Below are 19,420 nucleotides of genomic sequence, written 5' to 3'. Positions count from 1 at the left end.
TGATACATTTTTCGTGAGGGAAAATTAAGTCTGAAATTTCAAAGTGAAAATTACAAACTTTAGAAAACTTTTTATCAACTCAAATAAACTAAACGTTTGCATTTCCATCTGTGCATGAAAATTCTCAGCAACAAAGGAGTGATCAAATTAAGATCCTACATTTGTACAGCAGGAAAATAATCCTGCAGCAACAGGAAGTGTAAATTATTATGTGTATTATGATTAATGGACATTTTTGTAAGGGTTGATACATTATTCGTTAGGGCAAATCAAGTCTGGCATTTTAAAGTGGAAATCACAAACTCTAGAAGCCTTTTTAAACCCCGAATACACTACAAGTTTACAATTCCTGCTGTGCAAACAATTTTCAGCAACAAAATAGTGATCAAATTAAGATCCTACATCTGTAGCTGTGGAAACACACAAACCGCTACCGAGCCGTACACAGCTACACAGCTCAGTGCAGGCTGCAGACATCATCCAGGATGTAATTACTTTCAGAGGTTGCAAAAATAACAGATGGAAAGGTGACCTTTTACAATATTTATTTATGCTTGAAATTGAATCTCTCCCTGTCTGCCCTTTGTGAAATGAATGAGACAAAACTGATGGTGAAGAATCAAAGCTGTGCAATGGTGAGAGAGGTACATTTGATGAAACCTGCTGCAAGAGAAACCCTGCGTCAATCTGATAACTGTTTTCGTGTTATCATAGTTTGTGAACACATTTAGAGTTCTGTCCAAACAATTGAACAACATGTAACATTTTTTTATTTTTTTATTTTATTAGGATTCCCATTAACTGTTGCCAAAGTAGAAGCTACTCTTCCTGGGGTCCACACAAAACATGGCATATTACAGAACATGAATAGACAAGAACAGCTCAAGGACAGAACTACATACATTTAAAAATGGCACACATAGCTGACATCAATATATACACACAAAATATCTAGGTCAAATACATAGATTTGATAATCTATCAAAAACATTCCAATTAAACCTGAAAACAATTCTCCTGACAAAGTGGTTGCTCATCTCAGAACAGCAAAGCTAGGACGTCACATTTTGACTGCTGTCACAAAAAATATCCTATTTGTCACTAAAACGTCCAAATCCCTCAAATGTTGTTCCCCACTGGGCATGTGCTGTGTAATTCTAACAGCCCTCCTCCCCATGTCTCCTCTCATCTCCTCCTCCACTAACACAAAGCTAATTTGCTACTCTCACCAGCGAGGGTTTGATGTCTCATCGTGGTGCGAGCTAACAGAATTATGTGAGAGAACAGAGAGAGAAAATGTGTGATTTGAGAAGGAGGATGATTAATCTTGATTACGGTTCTCTCCCTAACAGGCTGAATCCATCATAGCCCTCAACGTATGGCTCTGACTGACTGACAACTCACAGAATTACCTTTCCCTCAGCTGCCTGTACAATTACCATCAATAAAGCTGTAGAATCATTGAAAAGAAAACCTGGAATCAAAACTTTCACATCAGAAGTTATGTCATTGATCAAAGATGTAGGCCTATAGAGACAAAAACTGAAGTAAAAAAAACATTGACCGAAGTAAATGTGTGTGCTTGCTAGTCTTTAAGTATTTATGGCTGTGAAATAGTAGTAGTAGCGGTAGAGATGTCAGATCTCAATTTGATCACTCTTTTGTTACTGAAAATTTTCCTGAACAGCAGGAAATGCGAACGTGTATTTGAATTTTAAAAAGGCTTCTAAAGTTTGTAGTTTCCTCTTTGAAATGTCAGACTTGATTTGCCCTAACAAAAAATGTATCAATTACTACAAAAATGACCATTAATTATTATCCACATTATAATTAAAATGTCCTGTTGCTGCAGAATTATTTTCCTGATGTAGCAAACTGTCTCAAATTAAGATCCTACATCTGTAGTGGTAGTGACGGCAATTGGCTAGTAATGGTGGTAAAAGGATTTTCATAGGCTATAGGTTAGTTATAGTATCATATTTCGGGGTATTTTGTAGGTGTGCGTTATTATAGTGGGCTAGTATAGTAGGCTAGAGTGAGTACTATATCATCATAAGGCATATCATGTGTTATTGACATCTCAAAATGCTTTAGTTTGAACATTGTGAAAGTTTTGTGATTACCGTTTGGAATGTTGAAGCCAATGAGATGAACCACAAGCTCTCGTTGTCTCACATTGGAATTAGACATTCATCCATGTTTCTCAAACGTAAAACTTCAAAGTTGTTCCAAACATCAAATTTCAAAGTGTTTAAGGTTAAGTTTAGGAATAAAATGTCGAATTTTTAAGGTGAGGGTTAAGTTAAGCATTAAAGTGGAACTGACAGCGTTTTAACTACTTTGCAGATATCAAACAAACAGACAATCATAATATCAGTCAAAAATATAAAATTCCCTGCTTATGCTTTATAAGAGGTTTTTAAATAGGTTCTATTTGACAAAAAATCCAATGACATAAAGTAAGGCATTATTGGTAGATTATATGGATGCAGTTCAATGCATGATTAATGTAATTCACCAATACATTTGTTGGTAGTCCAAAACATATTGCTATCAGGTTGTAAATCACAGCTGTCCTGGTACATTGTTTGCTGCCTCCATTCATTTGGGATGCACTGTTTTAGTTTCAATGACTCAATATTTTACGTTTACAGTGCGCAGCGGAGGAAAGGTGTACAGACACATGACACAGTCCTAGCTAGGCTACTAAAATGTTGCAGTCTGGCTTTGGTTTTTAAAGCTTGACAGTGAATAACCAAAAAACTAAACTTGCAAACAAAACACCATGCAAAGGCCTATTACAGTAACATTTGAGCAGTATCCTAGGTGGCTGCCCAACTACAACACATGTTGAGTGCACCATACAGCAATGTTGCATTCAACCACACCGGTGATCCATGCAGTGCAAAACAATGAAAAACGTGTTTTAAGTTTAAATGTTACAACAACCTATAGCTAGGTTTTTGTTATTTGGAGTTATTACAGTTTTTTTTGATTGCTTAAGCACGATTTTCAAAACAGGGCCCGTGTTTTCAAAACACTACACACAATTAGCACAACCACACACCCAATTAGCAAAACACTACAGATCCTTTGCAAAATTAAACACTCTTGTAAAAACTATACACTTCTTTTTAAAAACCACACTTTGTTACCATATGAAACACACACGTTTCACATTACTATACTCTGTTTGCACGAGATACACTCTGCTGTGATAAACCTAAAACACTTTTAGCACTTCTACTTCCCTATGATTAGAGTAGGCTACTATCAACAAAGTACAAATATAATGTAAATTCACCAAACACTACACAAGACCAATGTTGCAGACTGAAGAAACTAATTTATTTCTCAACACGCCCAAAATGTTGACATGGAGATTCATAATACTGTAACCAAACATCACTTTACGTATTGTAAGTTCAAAAAAAATAAAAAATAAATAACTAGACATTGTCTCTTCGCCTAGCTGGATCTGGCCAGAGAATTTCATCAACATCGCAGGCAATGTTGTCATTAGCAAGACACCTTGGAAAGAAACGTCTTGAATGACGAATCCATCTTTGCATTGCTGCTACCTCCATCTGGTCACAGGCCTCCTCCATGGCTTGGATGAGGGGTACCTCAGCCTGGAGACGGAGATCATATACCTTCCACCGCCATGCCGAGAAAAACTCTTCTATAGGGTTGAGGAATGGAGAGTATGGTGGAAGATATAGGACGGTGAAATGTGGATGTTGCTGAAACCAGTTCTGAACCAGAGCAGAGCGGTGGAAAGACACATTGTCCCAGACAACAATGTATTGCATATGATCGATTTGATTTGCTGCTGTTATGTTGTGCAATTGGTCCAAGAATGTAAGTATGAGTGCTGTGTTGTAAGGGCCCATATGGGCATGGCGGTGGAGGACCCCATTCTGTGTAATGGCTGCACAGAGTGTTATATTACCCCCACGTTGCCCTGGGACATTGACTATAGCCCTGTGGCCAATTATGTTTCTTCCCCTCCTTCGTGTTCTCGTCAGGTTGAACCCAGCCTCATCTACGTAAATGAACTCATGCTGGATCTCCTCTCCATTCATTCGTAAAACTCTGAAAAACAGTGTCAGGCAAAATTGTGTAGTTCAGTGTAGATCTAGTATACATATTACAGTACAGTAAAAGATTATGAGACAGTATGCAAGATCACACTGCTAAAGTGAATACATACCTCTGCATAATCATGCCGCAGTCGTTTCACCCTTTCGGAATTGCGCTCGAAAGGCACTCGATAAATTTGCTTCATTTGAATATGTGCGTACGTGCATGCGTACGTGCATACTGGAGTGTGCGTGTACTGATGTCAACAGTATGGTGTGTGTGAACAGAACAGTAGAAGAGACTTAAGTACACTGTTTGTAGTTCTAATCAATATTGGTTAAAGTGCAATATTTAACCCCCTGTCAATTATTAGGTGTGTTTGCTTTCCACACCACAGCCATATTTGTATAAATCCCAATGCATAAACAAAAGTTTGGACTGTAAGTTGTTTTCAACCGTTTAAGCTACAAACACCAAACCAATTTTAAAATGTGCAGAATTACTCACAATCGATTGCTTGAATACAGCTTTTTGATGCTATTTGTACCTTTTTAACTATAACCGTTTAAAACATGCATAAAGGCTTAATAGACTTCAAGGCAAAAAAGTATTCGCCATCATTCACTTTGAACTGGACTGTGTGTTTACAGGCGGTAGGGCCTGTCATCATTCACTTTGAACTGGACTGTGTGTTTACAGGCGGTAGGGCCTGTCATCATTCACTTTGAACTGGACTGTGTGTTTACAGGCGGTAGGGCCTGTCATCATTCACTTTGAACTGGACTGTGTGTTTACAGGCGGTAGGGCCTGTCATCATTCACTTTGAACTGGACTGTGTGTTTACAGGCGGTAGGGCCTGTCATCATTCACTTTGAACTGGACTGTGTGTTTACAGGCGGTAGGGCCTGTCATCATTCACTTTGAACTGGACTGTGTGTTTACAGGCGGTAGAAGCTACTCTTCCTGGGGTCCACACAAAACATGGCATATTACAGAACATGAATAGACAAGAACAGCTCAAGGACAGAACTACATACATTTAAAAATGGCACACATAGCTGACATCAATATATACACACAAAATATCTAGGTCAAATACATAGATTTGATAATCTATCAAAAACATTCCAATTAAACCTGAAAACAATTCTCCTGACAAAGTGGTTGCTCATCTCAGAACAGCAAAGCTAGGACGTCACATTTTGACTGCTGTCACAAAAAATATCCTATTTGTCACTAAAACGTCCAAATCCCTCAAATGTTGTTCCCCACTGGGCATGTGCTGTGTAATTCTAACAGCCCTCCTCCCCATGTCTCCTCTCATCTCCTCCTCCACTAACACAAAGCTAATTTGCTACTCTCACCAGCGAGGGTTTGATGTCTCATCGTGGTGCGAGCTAACAGAATTATGTGAGAGAACAGAGAGAGAAAATGTGTGATTTGAGAAGGAGGATGATTAATCTTGATTACGGTTCTCTCCCTAACAGGCTGAATCCATCATAGCCCTCAACGTATGGCTCTGACTGACTGACAACTCACAGAATTACCTTTCCCTCAGCTGCCTGTACAATTACCATCAATAAAGCTGTAGAATCATTGAAAAGAAAACCTGGAATCAAAACTTTCACATCAGAAGTTATGTCATTGATCAAAGATGTAGGCCTATAGAGACAAAAACTGAAGTAAAAAAAACATTGACCGAAGTAAATGTGTGTGCTTGCTAGTCTTTAAGTATTTATGGCTGTGAAATAGTAGTAGTAGCGGTAGAGATGTCAGATCTCAATTTGATCACTCTTTTGTTACTGAAAATTTTCCTGAACAGCAGGAAATGCGAACGTGTATTTGAATTTTAAAAAGGCTTCTAAAGTTTGTAGTTTCCTCTTTGAAATGTCAGACTTGATTTGCCCTAACAAAAAATGTATCAATTACTACAAAAATGACCATTAATTATTATCCACATTATAATTAAAATGTCCTGTTGCTGCAGAATTATTTTCCTGATGTAGCAAACTGTCTCAAATTAAGATCCTACATCTGTAGTGGTAGTGACGGCAATTGGCTAGTAATGGTGGTAAAAGGATTTTCATAGGCTATAGGTTAGTTATAGTATCATATTTCGGGGTGTTTTTTAGGTGTCGAGTTATTATAGTGGGCTAGTATAGTAGGCTAGAGTGAGTACTATATCATCATAAGGCATATCATGTGTTATTGACATCTCAAAATGCTTTAGTTTGAACATTGTGAAAGTTTTGTGATTACCGTTTGGAATGTTGAAGCCAATGAGATGAACCACAAGCTCTCGTTGTCTCACATTGGAATTAGACATTCATCCATGTTTCTCAAACGTAAAACTTCAAAGTTGTTCCAAACATCAAATTTCAAAGTGTTTAAGGTTAAGTTTAGGAATAAAATGTCGAATTTTTAAGGTGAGGGTTAAGTTAAGCATTAAAGTGGAACTGACAGCGTTTTAACTACTTTGCAGATATCAAACAAACAGACAATCATAATATCAGTCAAAAATATAAAATTCCCTGCTTATGCTTTATAAGAGGTTTTTAAATAGGTTCTATTTGACAAAAAATCCAATGACATAAAGTAAGGCATTATTGGTAGATTATATGGATGCAGTTCAATGCATGATTAATGTAATTCACCAATACATTTGTTGGTAGTCCAAAACATATTGCTATCAGGTTGTAAATCACAGCTGTCCTGGTACATTGTTTGCTGCCTCCATTCATTTGGGATGCACTGTTTTAGTTTCAATGACTCAATATTTTACGTTTACAGTGCGCAGCGGAGGAAAGGTGTACAGACACATGACACAGTCCTAGCTAGGCTACTAAAATGTTGCAGTCTGGCTTTGGTTTTTAAAGCTTGACAGTGAATAACCAAAAAACTAAACTTGCAAACAAAACACCATGCAAAGGCCTATTACAGTAACATTTGAGCAGTATCCTAGGTGGCTGCCCAACTACAACACATGTTGAGTGCACCATACAGCAATGTTGCATTCAACCACACCGGTGATCCATGCAGTGCAAAACAATGAAAAACGTGTTTTAAGTTTAAATGTTACAACAACCTATAGCTAGGTTTTTGTTATTTGGAGTTATTACAGTTTTTTTTGATTGCTTAAGCACGATTTTCAAAACAGGGCCCGTGTTTTCAAAACACTACACACAATTAGCACAACCACACACCCAATTAGCAAAACACTACAGATCCTTTGCAAAATTAAACACTCTTGTAAAAACTATACACTTCTTTTTAAAAACCACACTTTGTTACCATATGAAACACACACGTTTCACATTACTATACTCTGTTTGCACGAGATACACTCTGCTGTGATAAACCTAAAACACTTTTAGCACTTCTACTTCCCTATGATTAGAGTAGGCTACTATCAACAAAGTACAAATATAATGTAAATTCACCAAACACTACACAAGACCAATGTTGCAGACTGAAGAAACTAATTTATTTCTCAACACGCCCAAAATGTTGACATGGAGATTCATAATACTGTAACCAAACATCACTTTACGTATTGTAAGTTCAAAAAAAATAAAAAATAAATAACTAGACATTGTCTCTTCGCCTAGCTGGATCTGGCCAGAGAATTTCATCAACATCGCAGGCAATGTTGTCATTAGCAAGACACCTTGGAAAGAAACGTCTTGAATGACGAATCCATCTTTGCATTGCTGCTACCTCCATCTGGTCACAGGCCTCCTCCATGGCTTGGATGAGGGGTACCTCAGCCTGGAGACGGAGATCATATACCTTCCACCGCCATGCCGAGAAAAACTCTTCTATAGGGTTGAGGAATGGAGAGTATGGTGGAAGATATAGGACGGTGAAATGTGGATGTTGCTGAAACCAGTTCTGAACCAGAGCAGAGCGGTGGAAAGACACATTGTCCCAGACAACAATGTATTGCATATGATCGATTTGATTTGCTGCTGTTATGTTGTGCAATTGGTCCAAGAATGTAAGTATGAGTGCTGTGTTGTAAGGGCCCATATGGGCATGGCGGTGGAGGACCCCATTCTGTGTAATGGCTGCACAGAGTGTTATATTACCCCCACGTTGCCCTGGGACATTGACTATAGCCCTGTGGCCAATTATGTTTCTTCCCCTCCTTCGTGTTCTCGTCAGGTTGAACCCAGCCTCATCTACGTAAATGAACTCATGCTGGATCTCCTCTCCATTCATTCGTAAAACTCTGAAAAACAGTGTCAGGCAAAATTGTGTAGTTCAGTGTAGATCTAGTATACATATTACAGTACAGTAAAAGATTATGAGACAGTATGCAAGATCACACTGCTAAAGTGAATACATACCTCTGCATAATCATGCCGCAGTCGTTTCACCCTTTCGGAATTGCGCTCGAAAGGCACTCGATAAATTTGCTTCATTTGAATATGTTTTTTTTTTTAGGATGCGTGCCAGTGTTGATGTTGAGACCTGATGGATATCGTTGAAAATGGCGTGGTTATTGACAATGTTAGCTTGGAGCTGCTTGAGTGTTATAGCATTGTTGGCCAAAACCATGTTTACTATCTCCCTCTCTTGCTGTTCTGTGAACATAGGAGGCCTTCCCCCTTGTCGTCCCTGACCCTCAATCCTATGTAGAAAAAAAAACAGTATACAATAGTACAGTAATTTCACAGGAAAAGGTAACAGAAGTGCTGATAGTGCATAGAATACAGTACTGTAAGCAGTTACTGAAACCGTGCAGATGTTTTTGATATGATGATATTTTTACAATACCTATTTTCCAGTCTAAATGTTCTCATCACACTTGCCACTGTATATCGGCTTAGATTTGGCTGTACTCGCAGTCCAGCCTCCCTCAGCATCAGGCCGTGGTTGACAACGTGGTCAACCAGTGTTGCGCGGATCTCATTTGTCAGATTCGGTCCTCTTTGAGCACCTTCTTGTCTTCCTCTTCCTCTTCCTCCCCTTCCTCCTCCTCCTCGTCCTCCTCCTCGTCCTCCTCGTTCTCCTCCTCGTTCTCCTCGTCTTACTCTTTCTCTGACTCTTTCCATTGTGCTTGAAGACCGATGAACTCACCTGCTGCTTTTTATAGTGCTTATACACCTGATTGGTGTGTCTACAATTAAGCAAACGAGTGTTTGCACACCTGATGACTGTGTTGAACCAATTGGTTGGACGGTGTGGTAATTTGACAGTCAGTGCTTTGGTATTGCAAGGACGTGACTTCATGATAGATTTTTGTGTGTAATGTATGTTAAGTGTGTTTAGTGTTTTGCAAATCACTGTGTGTAGAGTTTTGCAACAAGTGTGAGGTTGACAATGTGCTTATAGTTGTGCAAATATGGGCTGATGTTTTGCTTCTTGAGTGTAAGGTTTTGCTAATAGTGTACTACTTTTAATTTTAGTGTGTAAGCAATCCAAAAAAACTGTAAATACTTTTTGATTAGGGTCGCAGCATATTATGCACATCTGCAAGCATAGCAGCAAAGGCTGGACAAATATTATGTATCTGTTCTTTTATTTTAATATGTTAAAATGTTATATGAAGCATCCCCTAGCAGCGGTCTAAGGTACTGCATCCCCTGGTTCGATTCCAGGCTGAATTACAACCGGCCATGATTGGGAGTCCCATAGGGCGGCGCACAATTGGCCCAGCGCCGTCCGGGTTTGGCCGGGGTAGGCCGTCATTGTAAATAAGGATTTGTTCTTAACTGACTTGCCTAGTTAAATAAAGGTTAAATTAAAATAAATATATATATATATACACATAAGTGGACATTATAAAGGGCCTTCTTTTTTCAAATAAAACAATGGCCACCTTAGGTTGCGGTTGCACAGTTTTTTTATACAAACAAATCGGCTATGTCTGGCCCGCAAATTCATTGTGTTTTTTCAATATGGCTTGTGCTTTGATTGAGTTTGACACCCCTGGTCTACCGTATGTATTTATGTAGCTAGTCATTTTTTTAGGAAGCTAATAAAACTAAAAAAAAGCTAAAAAAAAGCTTTTTAGGAGCTTAATGTTAGCTAGCTAGCTAGCTGCTGGGATGATGTCATGTCATTGGAGTGGGCGAGTAACTGACCTTTTCCCCTCATTGTTTTTTGGTTGCTACAGCTAGAGATGCAGGTGTCATTTGGTTAGCTAGCAATAAATGTGAATCGCTTTGCTAGCTAGCTATTCTGAACTTGAACGACTGTTATCCACAGTTAGCATATCTCTTAGTTGTCAATCAAATGTATTTGGTATCGATCAAATGGGCAGGAAGGCAGTTCCCATTCAGTTGTTAAAACGTTGGTTGGGACCAGCATGCATTGGCAGGCATATGACACCTTTTTTTTTTTACATTTTCCGACAAGCCAGCACTTAGATATGGTCATTTTCACATTTTCATGAATTCATAGAATGTTTGGGAAGGATGAAGAGTAATGCATTTGTTAAATTTCTATAGCAATATAGAGTGTGTTTGGACAATTAGTAGACACTGCAGTAATTAAAACCCAGGACCGGAGAATACGCAGACCGGTGTGCCATAGCCAATCGGAGCTACTGTAAATTAGGCCTATATGCAAATAAGCCATTTGCCACACGGGCCTGTCATCATTCACTTTGAACTGGACTGTGTGTTTACAGGCAGTAGGGCCTGTCATCATTCACTTTGAACTGGACTGTGTGTTTACAGGCGGTAGGGCCTGTCATCATTCACTTTGAACTGGACTGTGTGTTTACAGGCAGTAGGGCCTGTCATCATTCACTTTGAACTAGACTGTGTGTTTACAGGCAGTAGGGCCTGTCATCATTCACTTTGAACTAGACTGTGTGTTTACAGGCAGTAGGGCCTGTCATCATTCACTTTGAACTAGACTGTGTGTTTACAGGCAGTAGGGCCTGTCATCATTCACTTTGAACTGGACTGTGTGTTTACAGGCAGTAGGGCCTGTCATCATTCACTTTGAACTGGACTGTGTGTTTACAGGCGGTAGGGCCTGTCATCATTCACTTTGAACTAGACTGTGTGTTTACAGGCAGGAGCAACAGCTGACTTTAGACCATTAGAACACATTCACCAAAAGCTCCAAAATACACATGAATGGATTTCTGCAAATATGTAAGTATCACAAGAGTCCGCTTACATTTGGGAACTTCGACTGATGACAGGCCCTACCGCCTGTAAACACACAGTCCAGTTCAAAGTGAATGATGACAGGCCCTACCGCCTGTAAACACACAGTCTAGTTCAAAGTGAATGATGACAGGCCCTACCGCCTGTAAACACACAGTCCAGTTCAAAGTGAATGATGACAGGCCCTACCGCCTGTAAACACACAGTCCAGTTCAAAGTGAATGATGACAGGCCCTACCGCCTGTAAACACACAGTCTAGTTCAAAGTGAATGATGACAGGCCCTACCGCCTGTAAACACACAGTCCAGTTCAAAGTGAATGATGACAGGCCCTACCGCCTGTAAACACACAGTCCAGTTCAAAGTGAATGATGACAGGCCCTACCGCCTGTAAACACACAGTCTAGTTCAAAGTGAATGATGACAGGCCCTACCGCCTGTAAACACACAGTCCAGTTCAAAGTGAATGATGACAGGCCCTACCGCCTGTAAACACACAGTCCAGTTCAAAGTGAATGATGACAGGCCCTACCGCCTGTAAACACACAGTCCAGTTCAAAGTGAATGATGACAGGCCCTACCGCCTGTAAACACACAGTCTAGTTCAAAGTGAATGATGGCGAATACTTTTTTGCCTTGAAGTCTATTAAGCCTTTATGCATGTTTTAAACGGTTATAGTTAAAAAGGTACAAATAGCATCAAAAAGCTGTATTCAAGCAATCGATTGTGAGTAATTCTGCACATTTTAAAATTGGTTTGGTGTTTGTAGCTTAAACGGTTGAAAACAACTTACAGTCCAAACTTTTGTTTATGCATTGGGATTTATACAAATATGGCTGTGGTGTGGAAAGCAAACACACCTAATAATTGACAGGGGGTTAAATATTGCACTTTAACCAATATTGATTAGAACTACAAACAGTGTACTTAAGTCTCTTCTACTGTTCTGTTCACACACACCATACTGTTGACATCAGTACACGCACACTCCAGCATGCACGTACGCACGTTCTGTATGTACGCACGCACGCACGCACGCACGCACGCACGCACGCACGCACGCACGCACGCACGCACGCACGCACGCACGCACCCACACACACACACACACACACACACACAGTTTAGGCTAAAATATGTGTTATAGAGATGGGTAATTGCACGTACTCCAGTCCTACTTTAACACTGCGCCTGATGAGTCATTTGAATACGTTTTGAATAGGGATGATTATATGTGAATGAGTATTTAAATCCACAGGCCGTCGACAGAGAGAACAAGATTGTGAGTTGATTGCTGTTTAAACAGACGTCATGCCGCTCTATCTAGAGAGAAACCATCTACCGTTTTCAGTCTCTTTCTCTGAGATCAATCCCTGCTGCTCCTATGACAAGAAATAAAGCACCATTCATAGTTGTTAGTTAGCCATGTTTCAAGCTTACAATCGCTATGTTTTGATACTGAAGTGTTTAAGATGGATAGAACAGTTGTGTTTGGAATGAAACCTTGGTGTTCCGTAGACTGTATGAAAAGACTCAGTAGGATAACAGATGTATCACAGTTTAACACCATGATGATGAAAGAGAGTTGATGCCCCTCCCTCTGAGTCTGTTTATGTTGATGTTGTGGAGAGTTGTGCACTGTCAGGACGTTACCGTTGTTGTACAGACCTACTCCTCTAACGACGCAAGAGGAAAAGTTTTGCAGAGTGTGTTGTTGTGGATGGGCAGTTGTCAAGCCTGAGGGGAAGTATCTATGATTAGAACCGTCACAGTTGGGAACCACAATCTGGGTCTATTTTAGAGATCTCAGATGAGTACACCATCAGGGAACGAGAGACGGGTCCTCATCTCCACCCACCAGATAGACAACACACACACACACACACATAGACACACCCGTTGTGGTAAAAAGGAGGACACCTCAATGACAGAGCTATCACAACTACTCAGAGAATTCCACAGTCCATTTAAAGCATCAACAAACTACTGCATCAGCACCCGAACATAAACAAGTAAACAAGATAGACTGCAAGGCATTTTACTTGGCCAATAAATGTAGTTATATGATAATTTATAAGAAGCCTAGCTTGAGGCCTTGTGTTGTGAAGTTAACTGCCTTCCCTCTCTTTGTTTATCTTCTGCAGGGAAAAAAGAGCTGCATGATGTTGTTTCATACCTCTCGTTTAAAACACCTCTCCATCCCTCCTGGGATTCCATCCATCCTTTCCTGTCCTCCACGCAGTCTGTAAATCCTTCCTTCATTCTGTTGGGGCCAGACAGGTTGTGGGATTCATCAGGAGGATTAGAGTGTTCGCGCTTGTACGTTGTGATGAAAGACAAACAGACAATGGTGAGTATATACAATCCCTGTCTGTCTGTCTGTCTGTCTGTCTGTCTGTCTGTCTGTCTGTCTGTCTGTCTGTCTGTCTGTCTGTCTGTCTGTCTGTCTGTCTGTCTGTCTGTCTGTCTGTCTGTCTGTCTGTCTGTCTGTCTGTCTGTCTGTCTGTCTGTCTGTCTGTCTGTCTGTCTGTCTGTCTGTCTGTCTGTCTGTCTGTCTGTCTGTCTGTCTGTCTGTCTGTCCAGGGTTCTATAGGCCCCCAAGCCCCCAGGGTCCAAACTGACTGACACCCTAAAGAGAGGCAAAGGCACATGATTTTGTTACATACACATTTGCAATTACTTTGAATTTATAGAATTTCATAGAGTTGTTTTGGTTGGCTGCTTAGTGTCAGGATGAGCATAAGTTTAAAGTTGTGATATGTTCTGGGTGTGCTGTCAGATGACTAGTAGAGATCCATATTATCTCTCAACATAGTTTTGTTTTTCAGAAACGCTATACAATTCCTCTGGCGTAGTTTAGTTTGCTGTCATGATGCTCTGGCTACTCTCAAACACCACACTGTTTTTATTTAATTTCTCTCTGTGATATGTGTGAAGGTTGTAAGTGTGACTCGGGGCTGCTTTGTTCTGCTCTAACAAGGCAATGTGCTTTTCCTCTGTGTGTATGATGTGTTGTGGTGTCAATCACGCATCAGTCAGATCACTTGGTTTCCATGCCAACCCATTACTCAAGGCCCCTGGGGTCCTGTGTGTTGTGCACTCAGAGCCCACCTGCTGACTTGGCATCTGTTTGCATAACAGACCCCCTAATAACAGTAAAAGACCCTCCTGCTGTGGCACATGAACTAGGCGGGGTGCGGTGTGTGTGTGTGTGTGTGTGTGTGTGTGTGTGTGTGTGTGTGTGTGTGTGTGTGTGTGTGTGTGTGTGTGTGTGTGTGTGTGTGTGTGTGTGTGTGTGTGTGTGTGTGTGTGTGTGTTTATTATCACCAGGGAGTAACCCAGGTATAACCAGTTTCTAATTAGATGAAGAGTTTGTTTATCAGAACCCAAATTAACTCCATGGACTCAATGTCTTAGAGAAAGGTCGACTTGACCGAAATACAGACGGAAAGACCCTACAAGTGTGTGCAGGAGCCTTTCTTTTATCCAGGAGAATAATTGGTAATGGCCATTTCCAAGAAATGGGGACCACATTTGTTATATTCCTTTATAAATTCTTGAGAATATTCTGACACTTTCCTTCTACAATAGGAAGAAAACCCAGCGAGAGATTGTCTGTATCCGAGAAGAGGTCCCCTAGAGATTGTCTGTATCCCAGAAGAGGTCCCCTAGAGATTGTCTGTATCCCAGAAGAGGTCCCCTAGAGATTGTCTGTATCCCAGAAGAGGTCCCCTAGGGATTGTCTGTATCCCAGAAGAGGTCCCCTAGGAGATGACAGGTGTGGACAGATGAGGCAGGGAGAGGGGGTAGGGCAGTGTGTGTATGTGTGTGCGCGTGCATGCGTGTGTGTGTGTGTCGGGGTGAGATGTATGGCCTCAGTACAAGATGTAGAGGAGCAGGGCATTAGCTTATACAGACAGTAATTGCATCATCAATTATAATGGCTAAATGCTTTTCAACTCACAGCTGATACTGGCACTATTAACCTCTGGCCACCTGATCAAGGTTAGCACTAAATCTCCAAATATGACACCCACACCCTCTCTCTCTCTCTCTCACACACACACACACACACACACACACACACACACACACACACACACACACACACACACACACACACACACACTCTCTCTCTCTCTCTCTCTCTCTCTCTCTCTCTCTCTCTCTCTCTCTCTCTCCCTCTCTGAAAAAACTCACACAGAGCAGGGAGAGGATCATTTCCAGCTTCTCCCATCTTCCAAACAACAGCACATCAATAATACTCAGCTCAGACTTTTCCCTCCCCTGTTATGGACTAAACAGCTAGCTAGTAGATACACATCTTCAGAATCAAATTATGTTTCTTACTATACCACTCCATTGATGGACATTTTATTTCAATTTTTTTTTTTTTATATATTGTTGTCCTTCTAAAGCGGTGTTGGAGCTGGCTATGTGTGTTCTGGTGGCAGACGCAGTGTTTTGATGCCCTCTAGTCTGTGTGTTTGTGTCTCTCTGTGTTTGTGTCTCTGTGTGTTTGTGTCTCTGTGTGTTCGTGTCTCTGTGTGTTTGTGTATCTGGGAAATAAAAACTGTCTCCAGCCTGGGGAATGTCAACATGTGTCATTGTGTGTGTGTGTATGTGTGTGTGTGTGTGTGTATGTATTTGTTTGTGTGTGTGTGTGTGTGTGTGAGTGCATGCTCACGTGTGTGTATGCATGTGCACGTGTGTGTGTGTGAATAAGTGCCTGAGTGTGTGTGTGTGCTTTTTTTCCCGAGTGTGTATGCTTGTGTATTTATGTGTTCGTGCATGTTTGAGTGTGTGTGTGAGTGTTTGTTTGGAGCCCTAGCAGCCCCAATTTTATTGACCAGGGCTGCTGTGATCCATACAGGCAATGGGAGATGATTCAGATGATGTTGGGATCAATGTATCCAGGCCTTCTACAGCACCCAGTCATCACCGAGTCATCACCCAGTCAGCACCCAGTCAGCACCCAGTCAGCACCCAGTCATCACCCAGTCAGCACCCAGTCATCACCCAGTCAGCACCCAGTCAGCACACAGTCATCACCCAGTCAGCATCCAGTCAGCACACAGTCATCACCCAGTCATCACCCAGTCATCACCCAGTCATCACCCTGTCAGCCCCCAGTCATCACCCAGTCATCACCCAGTCATCACCCAGTCATCACCCAGTCAGCACCCAGTCAGCACCCAGTCATCACCCAGTCATCACCCAGTCAGCACCCAGTCATCAAATCAAATCAAATCAAGTTTATTTTATTTAGCCCTTCGTACATCAGCTAATATCTCGAAGTGCTGTACAGAAACCCAGCCTAAAACCCCAAACAGCAAGCAATGCAGGTGTAGAAGCACAGTGGCTAGGAAAAACTCCCTAGAAAGGCCAAAACCTAGGAAGAAACCTAGAGAGGAACCAGGCTATGAGGGGTGGCCAGTCCTCTTCTGGCTGTGCCGGGTGGAGATTATAACAGAACATGGCCAAGATGTTCAAAATGTTCATAAGTGACAAGCATGGTCAAATAATAATCAGGAATAAATGTCAGTTGGCTTTTCATAGCCGATCATTAAGAGTTGAAAACAGCAGGTCTGGGACAGGTAGGGGTTCCATAACCGCAGGCAGAACAGTTGAAACTGGAATAGCAGCAAGGCCAGGTGGACTGGGGACAGCAAGGAGTCATCCTGCCCGGTAGTCCTGACGTATGGTCCTAGGGCTCAGGTCCTCCGAGAGAGAGAAAGAAAGAGAGAAGGAGAGAATTAGAGAGAGCCAAGATTTTCAAAATGTTCATAAATGACAAGCATGGTCAAATAATAATCAGGAATAAATGTCAGTTGGCTTTTCATAGCCGATCATTAAGAGTTGAAAGCAGCAGGTCTGGGACAGGTAGGGGTTCCATAACCGCAGGCAGAACAGTTGAAACTGGGACAGCAGCAAGGCCAGGTGGACTGGGGACAGCAAGGAGTCATCATGCCCGGTAGTCCTGACGTATGGTCCTAGGGCTCAGGTTCTCCGAGAGAGAGAAAGAAAGAGAGAAGGAGAGAATTAGAGAGAGCATACTTAAATTCACATAGGACACTGGATAAGACAGGAGAAGTACTCCAGATATAACCAACTGACCCTAGCCCCCCGACACATAAACTACTGCAGCATAAATACTGGAGGCTGAGACAGGAGGGGTCAGGAGACACTGTGGCCCCATCCGATGATACCCCCGGACAGGGCCAAACAGGAAGGATATAACCCCACCCACTTTGCCAAAGCACAGCCCCCGCACCACTTCAACCACCAACTTACAATCCTGAGACAAGGCCGAGTATAGCCCACAAAGATCTCCACCACAGCACAAACCAAGGGGGGGCGCCAACCCAGACAGGAAGATCGCGTCAGTAACTCAACCCACTCAAGTGACGCACCCCTCCTAGGGACGGCATGAAAGAGCACCAGTAAGCCAGTGACTCAGCCCCTGTAATAGGGTTAGAGGCAGAGAATCCCAGTGGAGAGAGGGGAACCGGCCAGGCAGAGACAGCAAGGGCGGTTCGTTGCTCCAGAGCCTTTCCGTTCACCTTCACACTCCTGGGCCAGACTACACTCAATCATATGACCTACTGAAGAGATAAGTCTTCAGTAAACACTTAAAGGTTGAGACCGAGTCTGCGTCTCTCACATGGGTAGGCAGACCCATATAGGAGAAAGCCCTGCCTCCAGCTGTTTGCTTAGAAATTCCAGGGACAATTAGGAGGCCTGCGTCTTGTGACCGTAGCGTACGTGTAGGTATGTACGGCAGGACCAACTCGGAAAGATAGGTAGGAGCAAGCCCATGTAACGCTTTATAGGTTAACAGTAAAACCTTGAAATCAGCCCTTGCCTTAACAGGAAGCCAGTGTAGGGAAGCTAGCACTGGAGTAATATGATCAAATTTCTTGGTTCTATTCAGGATTCTAGCAGCCGTATTTAGCACTAACTGAAGTTTATTTAGTGCTTTATCCGGGTAGCCCGAAAGTAGAATATTGCAGTAGTCTAACCTAGAAGTAACAAATGCATGGATACATTTTTCTGCATCATTTTTGGACAGAAAATTTCAGATTTTTGCAATGTTACGTAGATGGAAAAAAGCTGTCCTTGAAACAGTCTTGATATGTTCGTCAAAAGAGAGATCAGGGTCAAGAGTAACACCGAGGTCCTTCACAGTTTTATTTGAGACGACTTTACAACCATCAAGATTAATTGTCAGATTTAACAGAAGATCTCTTTGTTTCTTGGGACCTAGAACAAGCATCTCTGTTTTGTCCGAGTTTAAAAGTAGAAAGTTTTCAGCCATCCACTTCCTTATGTCTGAAACACAGGCTTCTAGCGAGGGCAATTTTGGGGCTTCACCATGTTTCATTGAAATGTACAGCTGTGTGTCATCCGCATAGCAGTGAAAGTTAACATTATGTTTTCGAATAACATCCCCAAGAGGTAAAATATATAGTGAAAACAATAGTGGTCCTAAAACGGAACCTTGAGGAACACCGAAATGTACAGTTGATTTGTCAGAGGACAAACCATTCACAGAGACAAACTGATATCTTCCCGACAGATAAGATCTAAACCAGGCCAGAACTTGTCCGTGTAGACCAATTTGGGTTTCCAGTCTCTCCAAAAGAATGTGGTGATCGATGGTGTCAAAGGCAGCACTAAGGTCTAGGAGCACGAGGACAGATGCAGAGCCTCGGTCTGACGCCATTAAAAGGTCATTTACCACCTTCACAAGTGCAGTCTCAGTGCTATGATGGGGTCTAAAACCAGACTGAAGCATTTCGTATACATTGTTTGTCTTCAGGAAGGCAGTGAGTTGCTGCGCAACAGCTTTTTCTAAAATTTTTGAGAGGAATGGAAGATTCGATATAGGCCGATAGTTTTTTATATTTTCCGGGTCAAGGTTTGGCTTTTTCAAGAGAGGCTTTATTACTGCCACTTTTAGTGAGTTTGGTACACATCCGGTGGATAGAGAGCCGTTTATTATGTTCAACATAGGAGGGCCAAGCACATGAAGCAGCTCTTTCAGTAGTTTAGTTGGAATAGGATCCAGTATGCAGCTTGAAGGTTTAGAGGCCATGATTATTTTCATCATTGTGTCAAGAGATATAGTACTAAAACACTTAAGTGTCTCTCCCGATCCCAGGCCCTGGCAGAGCTGTGCAGATCCAGGACAGCTAAGCCCTGGAGG

The 19,420-nt window shown here is 41.7% G+C and overlaps 2 long non-coding RNA genes across 2 annotated transcripts; both read right to left on the bottom strand.

The window, feature by feature from the left end:
* Positions 1 to 3,331: 3,331 nt before the first annotated feature.
* Positions 3,332 to 4,305, bottom strand: LOC120063771. Its single transcript, XR_005478545.1, has 2 exons — positions 4,214 to 4,305; positions 3,332 to 4,095 (listed from the first exon to the last, which is right to left on the bottom strand). It is a non-coding gene; the product is annotated as an uncharacterized LOC120063771 (long non-coding RNA).
* A 3,245-nt stretch (positions 4,306 to 7,550) lies between these two features.
* LOC120063770 lies at positions 7,551 to 8,517 on the bottom strand. Its single transcript, XR_005478544.1, has 2 exons — positions 8,433 to 8,517; positions 7,551 to 8,314 (listed from the first exon to the last, which is right to left on the bottom strand). It is a non-coding gene; the product is annotated as an uncharacterized LOC120063770 (long non-coding RNA).
* Between the last annotated feature and the right edge of the window lie 10,903 nt (positions 8,518 to 19,420).

This window comes from Salvelinus namaycush, chromosome 19 (genome assembly GCF_016432855.1).
Source record: "Salvelinus namaycush isolate Seneca chromosome 19, SaNama_1.0, whole genome shotgun sequence".
Taxonomy (NCBI): domain Eukaryota; kingdom Metazoa; phylum Chordata; class Actinopteri; order Salmoniformes; family Salmonidae; genus Salvelinus; species Salvelinus namaycush.
This window is presented reverse-complemented; position numbering and strand designations above follow the sequence as displayed.